The sequence below is a fragment of the Protopterus annectens genome, chromosome 12.part0 (assembly GCF_019279795.1).
Source record: "Protopterus annectens isolate FY-2018-M chromosome 12.part0, PAN1.0, whole genome shotgun sequence".
Taxonomy (NCBI): domain Eukaryota; kingdom Metazoa; phylum Chordata; order Ceratodontiformes; family Protopteridae; genus Protopterus; species Protopterus annectens.
In genome coordinates this window covers 372830596-372852533 of record NC_056746.1, presented here as the reverse complement: position 1 = coordinate 372852533, position 21938 = coordinate 372830596, and positions in this window count along the sequence as shown.

The following is a 21938-nucleotide window of genomic DNA, read 5'->3' as shown; positions in this document are numbered from 1 at the left end:
TATACACACCCAGATATATACATATACAGAGCAATATATGTCTACACATATACAGATAGTGATACATATGCACATATACGTATGGATATCTACAGATATACTGACAGTAGTAGGTATATCAAAATAGATATGTATGCACATATAGTTATAGATATCTACATATATACCATCATAACTAGGCATATCTGTACACATAGGATGAGCATACATATATAGCTATATACACATATATCTATATATACATATACGTATACCTATATATACACATATGTATATATACATATATGTGTATGTATGTATGTATATATATATATATATATATATATATATATATACACACACATATGTACATACAAAGAGATGTACACATGGTCATATATATGTAGCACTATACAGATGTGTATACAGACATATGTATGAGTATACATGTGTATGTACATGTAGACATAAATAGACCTATTAGATATATATATATATATATATATATATATATATATATATATATATATATATATATATATATATATATATATATATATATATATATATATATATATATATATATATATATATATATACAACTATATTCCTATCATGAGTAAACGTCACAGTTGTATATACCCTCCCACATGTATCTTACTGTATGTATCTGCTATGTGCACATTATGATAAAACATATGTGATGCAACAGTCATAGTAATAACAAGGACTACACAAGTTAGGAACTACAGGCAAATGTTCAATACTACTCAATATGTGTACTGAGCAGTGGGTAAGGGTTGTGGCTTCAGTGTACACGGTCCTGGGTTCAAGACCTGCAAGGGCTGTTGATTTTGTTGCTGGGCAGGATAAGGGCTGTCATATACAGAGTGGTTAAGGCAGTTCTTGAGCAGCTTTAAGAGGGTTTGAGTGATGCTAACTGGTGCTAAGCTATGGGGAAACGTACAAGCACTTACACAGTGTAGGCAGCGCTTACCAGTGCGCAAATCAGCTTAGTTGTTATACTGCAGCAATGTTGATACTTGCTAAGCATAGCTTAGCCCTGGTAACCAGGACACACAACCCAGTATGATAACCTATAATAAGTGTATGCAATGCCATGTACAATACATGCACCTATGTGCTGTCATTACAGTAGCAAGGGGTGTGAGTGTCATGTGTGGGACACAGACATATATGAGGCCTGTACAGCACTGTTATCCATGTGACTGTGTTACATACAGGTGTAATAGCCCAGGGTACGTGCTGTCACACTGGCATGTAATGTATCATGCCAGTACTACTGTTGACAGTGCTAACCCAGGCAAGAGCAGAGTGCTTAATGTAGTACTGACAACAGGCACTGCTACGAGCATGGCTGGACACCGAGGCCTCCCTGTTGTATCCCTGGTGTGTGAGCTGTGTCATAGTATATATCCCTTACTGTTCTGTCAATGCACTAATGCTACTGTATAGTTACCTGTCAAGCTGATGACTGTCAGTCCCTGTACAGATGTGCAGATGGCAGGTATCCAGCTGGGATATGTACAGGCAACCTATGCTTGATTGATGCCCTACTATGCATGTGGCATGTGCATGAGATGCATATCCCTGTAGTACCAATGTTGGGGTATACTATGGGTTGTATCACAGTTGCGGCCAATGTGTGATGGTGGGTATGGCAGAGTGTCATCATGGGTTTTAGGGAGTACAAAATCCAGTGAGAGATGCGGGTGCTGTGCACATTGTTATTACACCAAGGTACACCAGGTATATGTCCCATGTACCACGTTATGGTTACCATTGTCACCATCAATCATACAGGTAACTGTTACCACAGTCCAAGCCAGTTATGCATGTGATGTGTGCAGCCTACCTGTAACACATTGGAGACACGGTCAAGTTAGTTATCAGCAATAGGCCCTGGTATCTCAGATGTGTATCTGGCTGTTATGTGTCTGTAAATGTGTATATGATGGTGTGTCACACAACGTATCATCCACATACACCCATTATATCCCCCATTAGCATACTGTACATGTTGGGGGATGTTCTGCATGTACTATGTAACCTGGGAAACACCTCACCATAAACGCTTTGCAGTGTGTGCAATGTAAGCCACACACGTCAGTATCACGACATAGCTAGGTAGGGGTCTAGTCCCAGTGTTGGCAAGTAACAGTGCACTTGTATGTGGATGGGTCTACATCAGGTTGCAGGGTATACATGCCTCAGTGGGCCAGCTGTCCATGTGGCACAGATAATAACCGGTTTAGTAACTTGTGAAATGTGTTTGACTGTACCCCAGATATGTCACAGCCATGTTGTCAGCAGAGTGACATACCCTGTTGTGAAATATGACTGCAGACCATCCTCGTGCTAACACATGTACACCTACAACATAAATGGATAACCACCATGACAGCCTGAAACATGCTTATGCAGATAGCAGCTATGTCACCTCTGCCAGGAGCATGATATCCAGTGGCCCTACCACGAGCACCCTGGGACATCTGCCTATGTGTTGGCCTGCTAGACATCCAGCTATGCCTGCTGTGACCGGACACAGTAGGCATGGTTACCACACTTTCCTTTGCTCTGCCACTGAACACCAGCTGTCCCTCCGCTATGTCCACTGGTGATGGGGTGTATATAGGTACTGAAACTGTGTGCGGGGGATGGGGTGGCTAAAAGGGGGATGTCAAATGTTGGCATTGTGTCGGCCCCTGACAACCCCACCTGTGCCTCAACATTATTATCATCATCATCATCAGTGTCTGTATGGACATCTACATAAGATTGCATGCAGGAGGGACCTGGACCCACCTCACCACCTGAGGGGGAAAACAATAAATGCACTTTAAAACCTGTACAGTATTGTCTAACAGTACACACACACACACACACACACACACACACACACACACACACACACACACACCTCCATAATACCTACCTGTCCATGGCTTTACAGACAGTCCCACGTATATGTCATTATGTTACCCCATCCTGCATCACACTTGTTAACATACACACATTGATACAACTCATTAACATCATAGTCCTCTAAATGCCCACACAAGTGGCCACAACACAAGGTCTGTTGCTACTTTACCTGCCTGACCTGTATGTGGTGGATTTACATGGCCTCACTGCTGTCATTTGGTATGCACCCTCTGTATGCTGGAAATTATGTGCATGGCCCCTATATGTGTGGGCTACTATGTTGTATCCATAATATCTCCCACTGGTGTGCCATGTGTATGTAATGCTCAGTACATGCCAGATATGTTGCTCCGCCAGCCCATCATGTGACAACTGTAATATTTGGATAAACTCCCTGGTGTTGACTAGTACTTCCCCAATGCATCTGTAGAGCTGCATACGTGGGTTGTAGGTGACCTCCCTGCTGACTGTGATATTAAGTGTGTACCTGGAGTCTATCTTCCCTCTGGATGCCTGTTCCATGCTACAGCCCATATTATACTATTTGCTGTCCTGTGATTACACACATGACAGGTATTCCTGGTGTGTAATGTGGCAGTCCATGTCCATGTACTGCATGGTCCCAAAGGGAAGTACAGCCGTATGAACACCCCACAATCACACATGTGCATACATAGCCACACACACAAACACACACATGCACACATGCATCCTACATGCATCTACCTCCCTCCACTTCACCAGAGTGACCCTGCAGGCAAACTAACTAACCATCAGGATGCACACACACACACACACACACACACACACACACACACACACACACACACACACACACACACACACACACACATACAGGTGAGGTTGCACAATGATAGTACACACAGTGCTCTTATTACCCAACTGCCAACATGCAGAACATATGGTACAGAACAGCATGCAGTTTAGCTATAGTCAATACATGCTAGCAACAGTATACATGTGTGTGATGCATGTGCTGTGTTACTAGGTGATACCCCTTCCCCTGGATACCACTGCACCCATGTACACAGTATTGCTGTGCACCTGTTCTACACCCTGCCATGTACTGTGCACCACAACTCACAGGTATACAATCCATTGCGGAATGTGTAGTACTGTGTCAGTTATGTCAGCTTTACTTCTCACAGCTCCTATGTTTTTCAGCAACACATACCTGGGATGATATGTGGACAGTTTTATTTATTTTATTTATTTTATTTATTTTACATTTGTTAACCGGGATGGTCCGACTGGATACATGTCCTTTTTCAGCGGAGGCCCGGGGAGAAAAGCTCCAACAGAGTTACATTGATAATTAGGTACAGTAAATGAGCTGAAAGAACTTAACAAAAACATAGGCTATTTACATACAAGTACAAGACTGCCATTACTATTTCTGAGATTACTACAAATGTAACATTAATAACATATTAGCAAGGACGGTAGGCAGTATAATGACATAGAGTTAGACAGGATACATATTTCTTTATCACAGTATACAAAGTACTTATCATCTTAGCTAGTTGTTTATGTTTTAGTTAATGGCACAGAGCTAGTCTGGGTTTGAGCAAGGACATAGCCAGTGTGACTTGAAGTGGAGTTTTAGACTATTTTTGAATTGACTTAGAGAAGTTGCAAGCATGATGTTATTTGGGAGAGAGTTCCATATTTTACCAGTGGTGTTGGCAAATAGCGTGTCACCACCTAGGTTGAGAGATTTAGTTGTTTGGACAACGAGTCTGTTTGCTGAGCTAAGCAGCTTAGATTGGAGTAGGGAGTCATTAAGTTTTTTAGTGCTGGGGTATTCTCAGGTTGTTTAAGGATTTTGAAGGCCTCTATGAGTTGGGACTGGTGAAGAAGGTGTGGGAATTCTATCCATCCAAGCTTTTTCAGGTTAGTACAGTGGTGTGTTCTGTAGGGTAGGCCTGTAACGAACCTGGCAATGTGATTATAGCAGGATGAGAGCTTGGCCAGATCAGATTTGTTAAGGTGAGTGAGGACAGGAGAAGCATATAGTAGGTAGAGAGAAGGTGTGAACGGGCTGTGGCTGCCCTGGCATTCGGGGTAAGGAAGGCATTAATTCTATATAGGGTCCCAAGTTTCTTGTTGACTGACTTAATGGCTTGGTTGATATGTATATCAAATCTGAGTTTATTGTCAATGTTTACTCCTAATAGCTTTGTATAGGTGTCTGGGGAGATGATGGTCCCATTATTGGATTTTATAGTGAAGTTTTCAGTCGGAGATCTATTGGTTGGGTAGAAGAGAAGTAACTTGGTTTTGTTTTGATTTAAGATCAGGAGATGGTTGGCAAGCCAGTTTTTGACTTTGGTGAAGCTATGTTGGGTGGTAGTTAGTAGATTTGTAAGAGAGGCATTGGAACATATTATAGTCGAGTCATCTGCATATTGAATGCAGGTGGCTTCAGGGATGACTGTTTGTTCAGGGATGACAGTTGTCATTGGTGAATGCCTGAGGCCATATATACAGCTGTCAACATCAACAGACCATGTATGACCACTGCAATACTCTTACACTGACAACCATCAGAGCATACAGTGGCTATGGGGGGTGTACACACCTTTTACACACACATCCTTGATCTGCCATGGGACCACATCACCACATATCTTAGCAGTACACAAGCCCGGTATGTGACATATGTCCTGTACTTTCACATGCAGTGTCTACAGATTGTGTTAGGTGTGTGGCTGCTGACCACAATGCATACACACCATGTGGGCATATGTGTGCGCACCCTTATCATGATGGTTTATCACACCTCTTGTTGTGTGTACTACAGCAGTCACTGGACCTGGCAGGGGTATACCAGCGTGGGCCATCTGCATTTGCCAGTGTATGTTCAGTCTGCCCTACACATGTGCCCCTATTCTGCTTGATTACAAGGTCTACTCATGTGCACATCCCATGGTGTTCACACACTGCCATCACTATTGCTGTGTGGGTAGGGTTACGGCTGCCACAGGTCCTGAACCTGACTATGTGAAGATATAACCATTCCTACCATCCTTAGGATCCCTGCTATAGTGCACTGGTGTGTCATACTGAGACCCCCCTCCTTCAGCTTTTATGCAGATGCATGACAAGTAAGGCCTACACATGTGCGTCACTTTGCAGTGTCCCATAAACTGAACACCACATGTGACAGCCTAGTCCCAGCTGATAATATGGACCACTGTAATGCCTTATGCCATAGTGTATCTCTGCAGCAGTTGCCATTGTCCTACAGGTATATACACTGGTGTTGCACTGCATATGGGTGTTGTTCAAAACATGTCACTGCTGTAGGCCATGTCTACCACCAGTATGTTACTCCCTGTGGACACATTTCACAATGACAGGATGTTAGTTATCATGCAGGTGTCTGACATACCCTTCCAATACCCCATCATGGTCACCCCTGTGAGACCATGCATTTCACAGCAACAATAAATGCACATGTACAGCATGCATTCAGGGTAGGTGTGTTAGATGTGTGCATGGAATATACCATCACCATTACATGCCCTGTGTGTTGGCAAGCATCATCATGAAACATACCCACCAGCTACAGGCTGCTGCCTTGTTGTTATCCCGGAGGGACCTACATAAAAGGGTGAGAGATGCAATGTCAGTGGCCACACCTTTGGCAGTGCTACAGGCTGGGTGCAGTATTACCATATATCAATGGGACATTCCCACGATACTACCACATCTGCACATCTGTTTATCACTACAATGCAGCAACACAATATATCTATGACATGTCAGAGATGCATGAGCTACCTATACCAATACTGATGTTTATGCAACAGTGGCCTAATGATGTGCCCTGTATCCTTATCTGCATGCTCCTCACCCGGTGTGTGGGTGACACCCACCTCCACGAAGGAGTCCAGTGGTTGTTGGCTGTCCGGATGGGCAGGTGCTATGAGACTGGCCAGGAGCTCCTCCACACATGTCAGGGGGGATGGATGGCATGGCCCCCCCATGTGGTGAGGTGATCCCCCTGGACTGCAACAGCATGCTGACGGGCATTACGAAGCAGGTCAGTACAATGATGCTGGACCTGCTCAGAACTGCGGTTGTGCAGTCTGACATCATTGACCCTGTGGACTAGGTCAGTCCACAGGTGGTCCGCTCCTGTTGCTCATGTGCATGCCTGCCAAAGAGCAGTGGATAGTGCTGGATCATGTGTGCTATCAACACTTCATTCTCAGCATTGGAATAGGTGGGCAACCATGCATGTGCCATCTTGGCTAAAAGACATAAAGATGGAAACAGGTCTGAGCAACTCATACGGCAAGGTTTCCACAGTTTGTAATACACATCTCTGTCCCCCCACCACCATATCAGCTTCAACAGACTGTACACACAACTCATTAGGTATGCCTACAGCTTAGCTACTGGTTGGGCAGATATTGTATTGTACCACACTTTCTGCTATGTGATTGTAGCCATGTCCCCTGTGTGGACACTATCATTGCTGGCCTGTTACAGATTATTCACCTGCATGTCATTGTCAGGGCCACTATGGTTACATATATGCCAGTGGTATGACTGCTCTGAGATTGCTGTACATCTGACAGTCTGTGTCATTGGGGATATCTATGCGTGCTATTGGACATGCACTGGGATTGTGTAGACTATTACTACCAACATATGTTCTATAACAGTGACACAATAACATGTATATGTTCTATTGGCCAGCAGATACACCTCTCCACACCCATCTGCCCATAATACCTGGCCACATCACATGTGTGTCCCAAACTGGGGCCTCCAAATGTACTGTTACAGCAATACCATCTGGGGAACCACCCAGGGGATGTTATCCCCCCCTCCTCAGGGCACACACAGACATGTTCCTGTCCCCTGAGCTCAGGTCTAGGGTCTGTTCCATACCTGGCTCCACAGACACGTGAGGGATGTGCTACATCAGTCTGAGTCACCCAGTACACATTCACAGGGCCAACATGCTCCTCCTACTCAACCTCCAGACCAGGCACCTTCAGGACATGGACTGCTGTTGTGAGTAGCAGTGGGTGGGAGGCTTGTTCCCATTGTGCCCATATTGGGGCCCATGGGGCATCCACATCACAGACCACACACACCATCCATGGTGTTTACCCACCACATGTGTCACATACCACCCCTGTAGACTGTCCTCTATATCTACCAATCCTGACCACCTCCACATGTGTACCTGCCATACTTCCCCATATTCCCATTGCATACTTCACAGATGGGGGCAATGTGGTGCCAACAAGGGACTAACATGTGACATACCTGTCCATGGTGCACACACTGCCAGCTGTAGATATCTGTGTGTATTGTTATGTGTGCTGCTGCCTCGCACATAGCACACATCACTGTGGTAGTAATATAGGGGACATGTCTTTACATACGTATATGTTTGTGTGTGTGTGTGTTTGTATATATGTAGACGTGCATATAGGTATATATCTATATATGTGTAGATATATGTGATGTATATATGTGCACATGGAAACACTTTATAACCTCGAATTACTGAAATGTCGAATTTCAGTATCTCGAGACTATAAAGCTGAATGTTAAAAATAGTGAAAGGTCATAATCGCGAACTCGAATATATGTCGAATTCGCGGTTATGACCTTACGCTGCGTAATGTCCAGGATTGTGTTTTGATGGTGCACGGTGCCGTGTGTGGATGTAGGTGTTATGTCAGGTAAGTGTTTTCTAAGGGTTTTGAGTGGGAGTTAGAGTGTGTGAGTGTGCTGATGTGTTTGATGTGTGTGTGAGGGGTCGGAGAATGTACGTGTGTGAGTTGGCTTTTGTTTTGTGTTTATGCGGTCTCGGAGTTAGTATATATAAGTAGGGGGGTGTGGGGGGCTCAGCCCCCTACATGGGGGTGCAGGGGGGCTTGTCCCCTGCTTATGTGTGTATGAGTTGTGTATGTGTGTAGTTTTGTTTGTTTATGTTGTGATGTGGGTGTAGTGGTGTATGTGTGGTATAGTGTATGCGTTTTTTTCGGTGTTGTGAATTTCGCGTTTTTTTTTGTGTCGGTGTTTTGTGGATTCGGTTTTATAGTCTCGAGATACTGAAATTTGATATTTCAGTATTTCGAGGTTATAAAGTGAATCCGTGCACATATATATGTCTACACATGGGTATATGTATATTTCTGGACATACATGCTCACATACATATATATCTTTATATATTATAGATGTAACATATGTACATATATGCATACCTGTATGTGGTTGTCATTCAGACATCAGCTCCACAATCTCACAACACATTCCTGCACATCTGCACTGTTCTGCCTTGTTACAACACAGACAGGTGCCACATATGGACATGGCCTGACATTAGGTGGGTATATGTAGGACCCAATTGCAGGTAACCGTATTACACATTTATTGCATTCTGGCATGTTACATTACAGATTCACCTGAGTATCCTGCCAGTGGTGGTGGGCCGTGGTTCCCAGATGTCCATTATAATGGCATTACTTCCACCACCAGCTATTGGCCATGTAATATACATACTTCCCATTACACAACACACACTATGATGGCTTACATCTTGTCTGTCAGTGCTGACCTGCACAGTTAATGGCTATGGCCTACTACCCACAGGGACAGACACTATTGTCCATAGCAGTTGTTCAGTTGAACATCATCACAACAACACCTGATGGCACATATAACTCATTCCACATCATCTATCCCATTATGGTTGACCAGGTATTACATTCTATTACATGTATATATACTTCACATACCTGTTGTGGGAATGATGTCTTGTTAAATGGCAGCTGGCTAAATGCCTGTGACTTCAGCTTTTAGTTTGAAGAGCTTTGTCTTTTTTTAATCTTTCTCTCTCTCTCTCTCTCTCTCTCTCTTTCACTCTCTCTCTCTCTCTCTCTCTCTGTCTGTCTGTCTGTCTTTCTCTCTCTCTCTCTCCAGTAAATGGATTGAGCTGCTTTGAACAGATTGCAGCCTGGCTTTAGTAGGTGATGCACATGATCAGGTGATGGCCTCTGCACCAATCAGTGTCCTCCACTTGCTAAATGCATGCAGCTTGCTGTGTAGTACTCCCAATTACCACTGTCATGGTAACCACCTACTATACATCCCTACATCATGTGGGCATGGTCCCTTTACCTTTCCTGTGTAATGGACATCCTTCCTGTGTGTGGGCATCAGTGTTACAGACAGCAGGTAGCAATACCTCTTACAGGGGAACCGGCATACTCAGGCCAGCTACATATTTGTAGGAGGTTCCAGAACTACAGACAGAGTGTGAGTAGAGTTGTGTTATGCTTTGTATAGTACTGGTGTTACAGGGTGTGTGTGTACATACTAGTTTACCTTGGAATGCAGTCTGTCTGCATAGCTCTCAACTGTGGGCCTATCTTCTTGGTGGCCAGAGGTGTGCCTATCATGTTTTGTCTGTCCATCACACAGGTCCTGTGTCAGATATTTCACTGGCAGTGCGTGTGTCGAGTGCTATCAGTACATGGCTACATCCATTTATGTTTCTATCCTCAATTCCCTGACTAAGGGTATGTTGCAGACTATCCTGTAACACCAGTGACTTGCTTTGTGTATGGCAACAGTTTTCCACATATGGGCCTGTGTTCCAGCCTCTGTCCTCCACCTACATACCAAGCTTTGCACATATGACATGCTGTCAGGGTTTGTTCTGTAGTGGACTGTGAGTATATCACACTGCCATTGCTGCCATCAGACCACTGCTGGTTTATCCCCCACACATACGGTGGGGCTGGGGCCATATATGTGTGGACTTCACCTACACAATATATGTGTGCCCTTATGCACTCCCTAGGCCAGTGTATGTAACAGTGGTATATGGCCCTGTATTATTGAGTCTGGGGGGTGCACCATAAATAACCTAGGCTGTTACAAAATGTGGGGGTATCAGGGGTGAGCTGCCTTAAGGTATCTGGATGTAAAGTACCATACACTTCACCTAAATTTACATTACTTACATAAATTGGGTTATTGCAGGCCTACTGCCTCCTGCCACACAGACTCTTCTATTTGTCAGTGTGCTTGTGATGGTGTCAGTTATGCCTTGTTATGTAACAGTTACATCCCATTTGGTTAACTGAAGTCTTTACCACCTAGTGATTTTGTACAGAGTGTAGATAGAGGCTGCTGAACTATACACCTGCATTACTTGCTGTTGATTGTTTGGTATCCTGTGGCCCAGTCTGTCTTTACTATTGTACAATTTGAAGGGCTTGGCCTGGACAGAAACAGTTGTGAACCTTTCCAGAGTACTGTATTAGTATAACTGTTTCACAGTTGCATTACTCTGTTTAAATGGATGTCAGTGTCTGAATAGCTATATGAAATGGCATATAAATCTGTAATAGTACACAAATAAAGGTTTTCCATTTCTGCAAACCTGTGTGTGGTGTTTTTCCTATAACCTCTCTGTGGGTATATGTTGCAGGCAATGATTGTCATTTGTATGGGTGGCCCATACAGTGTCCAGTTGTGAAGGTGTTAACTGTAGGCATAGTGACTATTCCATATTGTGTGCACCTTCTACATGTGTATCTTACTGTACATATCTCTGCGTGTGTATGTGTAGTCACATGTATATATATATATATATATATATATATATATATATATATATATATATATATATTTATATATATATAGATATGTATATCTGTATCTGCATATATGTGTCTGCATATATGTATCCTGGGGATGTTGATAGCTCCCACATTTTACATTTTCTATGGGAGCAAGACTGTATTGCATGATATGTTACCAATACCAGCCTGACATCATACAGGTGGGATGTAGTACTGTTAACATCTTGTACTCAGCTTCTAAATTGCTTAACCTGTGTAGGCATTGCTTACCTCCCATGCAAACAGGCTTAAACCCGCTTACTGCTGCTTAAAAGTGCTTACTACCGCTTACCCCAGCGCTAATTTCTTTTAAAGAAAAGAAAAAGGGGTTGATAGGAAAGTGGTGAAAAAAGGGACACAAAGAGGGAAAGACAGTAGGGAAAATAGCCAGGGGTGTGCAGGAAGGGTGTAGGGAAGGTCCATAGCTGCCCATTTCTTCTACAGCAACAGCTGTGCATATACACTGAGTTTGGAGGTAGATTTGGACACTCAAACCTCTGGAAGAGGTGTGAGGACAACAATAATAAGTTGTGATGCCAATTAGACCAGATTACATGTGTCCAGTGGACACATGTGAAATGGACAGCTATGTATGGGGTGAGATTTTTTTTGTGGGAACAGATTGCCCTTGTTTTTTCAGGTGAGAATGGGATGTTGGGGAGGGGTAGTAGGTTAATAGACAAGACAAACAAGACGCATACAGGGGCGGTATATGACACATTTGGGGGGTAAACACCTTCATGGGGAGGGGTGTTGGGATATTGGAAGCCCACAAACCCCCTAGTAGTAACAGTGGGACTGAGGTTCCGACCCATGGGCAGTCACCACTGCACCTTCACAGCCAGAAGGTGGCTGTGCTGGGGACTGAGTCGCAGAGTCAGGCTGACTCTCTAATCATGACACGCGGCCCTAGAGCTGGCATAGAACATCATCAAACTGCTCGTTGATCGCTCTACCCACCATGACCCTGACCTGGCGATGAGTGACAGGAGCCTGTCCGTGCCAACTCCCAGAGGGGGACAAGTCCCATCTCTTGAGGCGGTTCCACCCAAAGGTGGTGCAGGACCAATGGACAGGGTGGTCCCAGGTTGGGCCCAGACATGTTGGTGCCTGGTGCCACGGCCAGCTGAGGTGGTAGAGGTGGGTCCGCTGGAACTGGGCTTCCTAAGCATGCTATAGTGTTTAGATTTCATCATCGTTTGTGGGTTAGTAATAGTCAACACATTCCAAGGTTAGGTATAACAGCATGCATAGATATTCCCCTTAACCCAGGCACCTGATACGGAACAGTTGCATAACAAGCAGAACACATGCATATATGGGACCACAGTGGTAATAAGAACAACATGCAGGTACATTGATGGCACCATGCCACCAATGTTGGAATAATTCAATGTAGCACATGCATGGGAACCATGAGAATATTTATCAAACAACTGGACATTATCAGAGTCATTACATACCAGTTGGGGTGGGTATGCTGATTATTGCTGGAGATATGGTGTGGGGGGGGAGATGTCATTTAACAACTATTTTATTCCTGTAGTCCACATTACTTTCCCAGTCAGTGCTGTTATCTGTACCTTACAAGTCTTACTACACTACCCTATAGCCTTAGTTTGGACAGTGATATGGCTGTCATCATCATTACACATGAACCAGATTTACCTGCAGTATACAACTCTTACCTGGTATACCTGTGGAGGGAATGTTTGTTAACACTAACTAACTGTTTCTACACATACTCCCGGATTCTGGGTTGTTGTTTTGCATATAGCTACCCAAATCTTTCTGCACAGACTCTGGCCATGTGTTGACTACATGCTGGTGTGCCGGGACATATCTAGAATATTGCCCTCTTCCACCTTTAGTGACCTGACACACACATATACCTGCTTTCCTACACAGTTATATTATGTAGCACAGTGTGGGTGACAGTGATCAGTGATACTTTATTATTCAGAGAAACTTCAACACTCACAGTTCCCTACAATACAAAAGTGACCAGTGCCAGTACAGATTATAATGGTTTGTATTTCTCAGCACAGTGTTCGTATCCAACGTACCTGTGGGAGCAATGTTTGTTAGCACTACTTGACTGTTGCCACACAAAGTTCCAGATTACACATTAGTATTATGCACATACATCTCACTCTGTTACTGTACACACTTTGGTCACAGCTTGAGAACATGGGAGTGTAGATAGGACATACTTGAAATATTACTCTCCTAACAGTTTGGGCGTTGCTACAGTGACAGGTGTGTTCTCATGATGTTTGACAATCACTTGTATTCTCCTGTTTGCTGGCTAAACATCTGGGATCATCCCACAGACTTACCGGGGGACAGGCAGCAGATGTGGGCACATATACTGGACATTCTGGCCTCATCTGTACAGTTGGGTAAGAATCTGTATGCAGTCTAATTCCACTCCCAGGATTCAGACCATGGCTGTGTCTGCTACAACTTAAACACTGTCCATCACAGTTGTGTCTGCTATATAGATATTGCTGTATATCTCCTATCTGCTTTGTCTTATTAATCCCCTGTGCTTTTGCATTCTGACCTTGTATTACAACACTCATATACAGATTTCCTAGACTGTTATATGTTGTAGGACAGTGTGGATAACAGTGATGTGTAATACCTCATTATTCAGAGCAACTGCATATCCTTCTTGTATTTCTGGCCACAGTGTTTGTATCTGACAGACCTGTGGGAGGAATGTTTATTAGCACCACCTGAATGTTCCCACACACAGTACCAGATCCCACATTACTATTATGCACATACATCTCACTCTGTTACTGTACACACTCTGACCACAGCTTGACAAGCTGGGGTGTAAATGGGACATACGTGGCTTGTTAGTCACATAAGGTATGTTATAAGTCATAAGGTTGCTTGTGTGCCAGCTTTGTTCTCATAGCTGTGTGTCAATCAGTTGTATTTCCTGTTTGTTACCTATAGGTCTGGGATCATCCCACTGAAATCCCAGGGGGAACAGGTTGATAGACAACAGATATGGGCCACTTTAATTGACATTCTGGATATATCTGTACAGTTGTGTGGTATTATTCTGTATGTAGACTACTACCACTGGCAGGATTCAAACAGTGGCTGTGTGTGCTAAAAAAACAACAGTTCACATCTCAGTTGCATGTGCTATTCAGTTTTTTTGCCTGAATTTTCCCTGTTTACTGTCTATGTGTCTCTCAGTTGTACTAAATAGCCTCTGGGGATTACACCTGTCATATACAGGCATTCCTACACATTCAATATATGGTGCACGGTGTGGGTAACAGTGCTTAATACTACAGTACTATTACATGATTGCATATCTACATTACTATATGATACCAGGATATACACATGCAGTCCAGCAGTTAAACCTGCTTTGTCAAGCTATCACACTTTTATTGACTTACAAACAATATGAGACTCTTCCTGCCATATTCCCTGGTGTATGCAGTACTTGCCTTAAACAATACAGGTTTTATACAAGCAATTCATTTACTACTACTTTTATTTTTATTTCCTATGACAGTAAATGCATAAGTTTTACTGACCTGCCTCATGTCGCAACCTCTCCAGGCGACTGATGTGGGCTGACTGGTTTGCAGCCTGCTCCATTGCAGCTGTGGGGGACATAAGAGGAATATTTAGCCATACCTATCCATGATGTACCTGAGCTGGCAATTATTACACACAAATACAGGGGTGATACTTACACATGGCTGGAACATCCCCTAAGGCTCTAGCCTGTTGGAGCCACTCCTCCAAGAGGTCCCCCTTATGCCGCTTCAGGTCGGCATAGTGGTGCCTGACCTGCTCATCAGTTCGGGGTATGCCAGTGGCACTGGTGAGGTCATGGGCGAGACAGTCCCAGGCCTTTGCCTTATATTGTGAGCCCTGGTACTGGCCCTGCAGCAGTCTCTGAGCATGGTCTTTAACTAGGAGTCCTGCCATGACCTTGGACTCCTGGATGCACCAGTGCTGCACCCAGAAGCGCACACCTTCTCCCCTTACTGCCATAGTGCTTGCAAGGGGAAGCTACAACCAGTTATGAGATGTATCCCTACCTCTTGGGTTTAAGTAGGGCCGATTTCCCAAACTTTTCCATAATTGGCTGGTTTTGAAAAGGCTAAGCTATGGGCAAACCTGCGTACCTAAGGTTGGCATTGTTTAAAGGGGTATACCACTGGGCACAATGAGTTAGCTGGTCTACACAGTGCTCACACCTCCTAAGCTGGCCTGTGCAATGCTTAGCATTGCTTACATTAGACTTTGCATTATAATGCCTTTTGGCATTGAGTTATTAATCATTACACTAACAGTGGGTAAAACTGCCTTCCAGTTTATAGCCTGCTACAGACCACCCTCCCAAACCCAGGAACCCCACTCGGCCTTCCTGAGAACACTGGAAAATATGAAGGTCTCTCCAAACACCATTATATTGGGCAACTTCAACTACCCAAACATAGACTGGGAGCATTACTCTAGCTCCAACACCCTAGCCCAAAGGTTCCTAGAATTTATAAACTCAAATGCTATGGAACAACTTGTTACCACTCCCACAAGAGGGGAAAACATACTGGACCTGATCATCACCAACATGGGGACTCTATGCTCCAGACCAGAAGTGTATCCCTCACTGGTAAGATCAGACCATAAATTAATCTCACTGGATATTCACATCCCGACCCAACCCCCTGCCCAGAAAACCACAGTGAAAAACTTCTCTAAAGCAAATTTCACACTCCTCAAAACTGAGGTGGAATCCTTCAAAGCCCCCGGGCCTGTGGAAAATACGTCCCAGACCGCAGAATCCTTTATAAACGCATTCTATGAACACCTTCAGGAATGCATGGATCATGCGATCCCAAATAAAACCAAGACCCAATCCTCCAAAGGCAGACGTCCTGTCTGGTGGACCCCAGCCATAAACAAACTATACAATAGAAGGAGGAAGCTACTAAGTGATAGAGCAAAATCCCAAAAAGGGAAGGCATCACTGATCAGTATTAGCAAAAAGCTACGGGCACACATAAAATTGTCTAAGGCCAGCTTCGAGAGAAAAATTGCACAGGACACTAAGGATAATCACAAGGCTTTCTTTAGTTATGTTAGGAACCTGGGTGGTAATTCCCAGATATGCTCAGAATTAGTCCAAAATGACAAAAAATACACCAAACCCACAGACATTGCCAACATCCTAGCTGACAGGTTCAGCACAAACTTCTCCCCCCCCTTCCCCACCAAAAGGGCAAATATCTATCCCAGCAGAGTGCTGCCCCCCTGACATCTCAGATGCTCAGGTAAGAGCCGCCTCTCCAAAGCAAAAAACACAGCATCAATGGGACCAGATGGTGTCCCGGGCTGCATCCTACATGAACTCCAAGAAGAGCTAAACCCAAACATAAAACTACTGTTCAATCTCAGCCTTACTACAGGATATGTGCCCAAAGAGTGGCGTACAGCAACAGTGGTCCCTCTCCATAAAGGTGGTGCCTCAACAGATCCTGGAAACTATCGCCCCATAAGCCTGACTAGCTTGGTCTGCAAAGCTATGGAAAGGATCATCATGGACCTTATAAATAAAGATATTGGGGACCTACAAACACTGGATCCTACCCAGTTTGGCTTTGTTAAGGGCAGATCCTGCCTCTTAAACCTGGTTGATTTATTTGAAACAGTCACCAAGGCCATTGACGAAGGGAAGGTGGTCCACACAGCCTACCTGGACCTCACAAAAGCCTTCGATACAATACCCCACTCGGGCATTATAGATAAGCTCACCAGCTTAAATATAAACCCCTATGTCACTAGATGGATTGCAAACTGGGTCAAGGACAGAACCCACATGGTTAGAATTGCTGGAGCCATGTCAGACTCCAAACCAGTTACAAGTGGTGTCCCACAAGGCTCAGTCCTGGGACCTCTCTTGTTCGGTATATATTTCTCGGAGGTACAGGCCAACATGGAAGGACTGTGGCTGACCAAGTTCGCAGATGACTGCAAACTAGGCACCATAATCAACTCTCCAGCTGACACAAGCATCCTCCAAAAAAGCCTCATAGAAACAGACAACTGGTGCCAGAGCCATGGCCTCAAGCTAAATGCCAAAAAGTGTATAGTCATCCCCTTTGGCAAAAACAAAGTGCCCACAAATTACCACATAGGTGGTAATCCATTAAGTACAGAAGAAGTAATTAGGGACCTGGGGACCCAAGTTGATAGCAATCTCTCATTTGACAACCACGTGGCCAAAGTGGTTAGAAAAACATTTTATATAGCCCACCTAATCATGAAGGGATTCACATCTAGATCAGGGGAGGTCATCGTGCCTCTTTACTCATCCCTCATCAGGCCCATAATTTAGTACAATGCCCCTTTTGGGATGTACCTTACCAGACACCTGCAGCAACTGGAAAGACCCCAAAAGTACCTCACCAAGAGGATCAAAGGGCTCAAACAGATGCCATATGCTGCTCGGTTAAAGAAACTCCAGCTCTACTCAGTGGCATACTGCCTGTTCAGAGGCGATCTGTGCCTGATATATAAAGCCATGTCCAACCCGGAATTAATGGACATGCTGCACCTCAGAAAATCCAAATCCCATCGAGCTACGCGCTTGAGAGACTTGAACCTCAGCACTGAAATAAATAGGACATGCTGGAGGGACAGATTCATAACCCAGAGGCTCCCTTCACTCTGGAATAAAATCCCAGTCCAAGTTAGGCAGAGTCCCTCATTGACTCTCTTCAAGAGGAATCTTGATTAGTGGATGGGAGATCATAGGTTTACCCCGGGTATCACTTCTGTGTCACTGTTAGACAGAGGCACAGTATACTAACCTCAAAAAAGGGCATAGCAAAATAAATTTAAAATGGGTGGCGAAAGCCAAACACATTCTGGCTAGGCTTATAAATGCCCTAGGGCAGATAGCCTAGTATGAACCTATGAACCTATGAATCTATATGTATGCCTGGTATCCATGATTGATGTGTACGTACACTCTCTGGGGTCCTTGTGTTTTATTGATGACTTCAACACTCTATTACAATTATACCTCACTTCTGGGCTTACTACTGTACTCCAGTTCACATATTTATGTTATGTGGTGGGTTATGGAACATATGACTGTATACTGATTCCTTTCACAGGTTCAGTTTGGTTATATTATGGTGAGGGCTTGTTTGCTGTTACCTCATTTATCAGTACTTCTGTCATGTCTTGGTGGTTAACTATTGTGACTATGGTGTATAGGGTCCTGGGTTCGAGACCTGTATGGCTGTTTATTTTGTTGATGGGCAGGAGAAGGGCCATTGGATATAGAGTGATTAAAGCACTTTTGAGCAGTTGTAAGTGGGTTTGAGTGATGGTAAGCACTGCTAACCTGCCATTACATCTGTTTACAGAGAGTTAGCTTCAGAATTGCTTAGCCAGTGTAGGCATTGCTTACCACTGCGCAAACAGGCTTAAGCCTGCTTACTAGTGCTTAAATAAGCTTACTACTGCTTATTTGTGCTTAAACCTGCTTATTAGTGCTTTATTCATTATGACACTGACACCTCACATGTGCATTTACTGCAGTACTCCAGTTCATAAATATATGTTATTTAGTGGGTTATGCAGCATAAATATTACTCATAAGGTGCTTTGCCATGGAAAATGGATTGTGCTGTAGTGGGACTCGAACCGGGACTGCCTGCTCATAAGGCGAATGCTCTGCCCACTACACTACTGCTTTGCTACTTCATTTACATATATCTTCCTTGTTATCCTCTTCAGCCATTTAAGCTGCATTAACCGTAGCTAAGCGATGGGCACACTCACACACCTACAGTTAGCTTTAATCTGATTTTTAAATAGAAATAAAGAGTTTCTTCATTTTATTTATATATACTGTTGCTGTTGTACACAAGGGGGACTGTTGGTGGGGAAAAGAGAACACCTATGAGCGGTCTCGCTCATTTCTTACCCCTTTCTGCTGTTTTGCATTGCAGGGGTGTATATTCTGAGAGCTCTACTCTCAGACACATCCTCTGCACTCTTACACGCTCCATGTAAGATTAGGAGCTCAGGCAGTGCACCTCATTAATATGCATGGCGCTCTACCGTCCTTCTCCTAAGTGGTCGCTTCCGTGCAGGACTAAGCTAGTTAAGTTGATTGAGTGCTTTCATTCATTAATTATATGATTTTGTCAGAACCGTTTGAATCAAGGAGTTTCAGAAAGAACTTTTTTTCCTGTAAACACCTCTGGTCCATTGTATTATAACTTACAAGGGTATGTTGGATGCGTTCAGGCAAAAATGTTGAAGGCATGTAACCTTCAGGTTGATAATTTGTATTTGACTGAATGTTTGAGGAAGAAAATTGTACCTAAAAGACAACGTGCATATACATTTCTGAATGGACTTGTTGCAGGGACTAAGCACATAAAGAACTTTTTGAACTGTTTGACAGGTATGGGTTTGAACTAGTTCAGTTCATTATTAATTTTAACAATGGACAGTTAAATGATTTATTTAATGATATAAATATTTTAAACAAGAAAATTACTGACTATTTGCTTTTTGAACAATATAACGTTAAATAGAATGCCATTTTTGATAAAATAAAGCAGCAAGTGAACTTGAACTTACAAAGGAAGCAGAAGAGACCAGGCAGAATATTCTAGTTTTAAAGTGCATCTACTTCTCAGAACTGTTGCTGATCCTAACAGGTCTACTATTTTAGAACCACAAGGGAATAATTTTAATACTTATGGAAATAATGTACCATCTTGCCTTCACAAGGACAGTCTAAAGGTGGCACTGAAATGCTTGATATTAATTATTTTGATTCTGAATTCCCACCCCTCAGGAGGTCTGAATGAATTCAAAACCAGAATGCAAACACAAAAAAGAAAAGTTTTTCAGTTGAAAAATAAGTATAATTGAAATTCAAGATTTGTGGTTTATCTGGCTACTTGCAAATGCTGTTTCTGGTTCTACGTTGGTAAGACAGAACATAGACTCAGAGACAGAATTTATGAACACGAATATAATATTAAAAAAAGTAAGGATACTAGCTCATTGGCAAAGCATATTAGTGAATGCCCAAGTCACTCATTAAAATACATGGTGATAGACCAGATTCAGTCTGATCCAAGGGGTGGACCGATAGGCCTTCATCTGCAAAGGAAGGAGTTGCTTTGACAACTCAGATTGAATGCATGTTCATGGCCAGGGCTGAATGACCTTAGTTCCGTTTACTCTCTGCTTAAATTGAGGGCCTTAGAAAGATAGGATTATAAGGCTTCATTTCATTTCATTTCAACATCTTTTGACTATTTTTTGTGTATTAATTTTTGTGCATTATATGTTTCATTTTATTCATATATCATTTTAATTTCTTTTTTGAGTAGTGACAATATGGTTATTGTGGAGTGTAAATTCCTATTTTATCAAAAAGTGAATTTTAGTATGAAAACATACATGGTTTTATAGAAATACCTTTAGGTAAGGTCACAGTGAAATTTTAAGGATTTTTTGTTTCTGTCACTTTAATATAGGATTGACTAGTATGTAATTGGCTGATTTAACTAATTACTAAGGAGGTTTGTTATAAAAGACTGAATGACTTGAAGAACTGTTATCTGATGAAGTCCACTTGTTTTTGAACAGACAAAAGCACTAATCATTAAAGTTCCTGGTGAACTTCTATGCTCAGCTTTGGAGTTTTGTCTTTTCCAGTTTGTATCTTGTGTTTCTTGCAGAATCTAAACAAAGTTTTTTTAGACACTTGAGGACAATGGGGATCCACTTACAGAGGTTGAGGGAGGGGGAACATTAGGGTGAGGGAGGGGGAACATTAGGGGGAGGAAACACTGGAAGATCTAACTGGGGATGCCCCCCAATGGGGATCCACTTACAGAGGTTGAGGGAGGGAGAACATTAGGGTGAGGGAGGGGGAAAATTAGGGGGAGGAAACACTGGAAGATCTAACTGGGGATGCCCCCCCCCCACACACACACACACACAAGTCACACTGACCCTTCAGGCATTTTACAGACTCATAGTGGAATGACGATGACATACCAGAGATTCAACATTTATAGCTGTACAGATTTAACAATTACCCCAGCACATTTTAATTTTTTAACAAGGGCTTTAAGTTTGTTCTCACCCCCAAACTTATTCTTGTGGATGCCATTATTGAACCTAAGCTCTACACATGTAAACTGAATTTTATGATCACCCTGAATAACAAGGTACCTTCTGATGAATTTAATATTCCTGGGGTTTCTAATAAGACAGGAAAAAGACTATTTACAACCC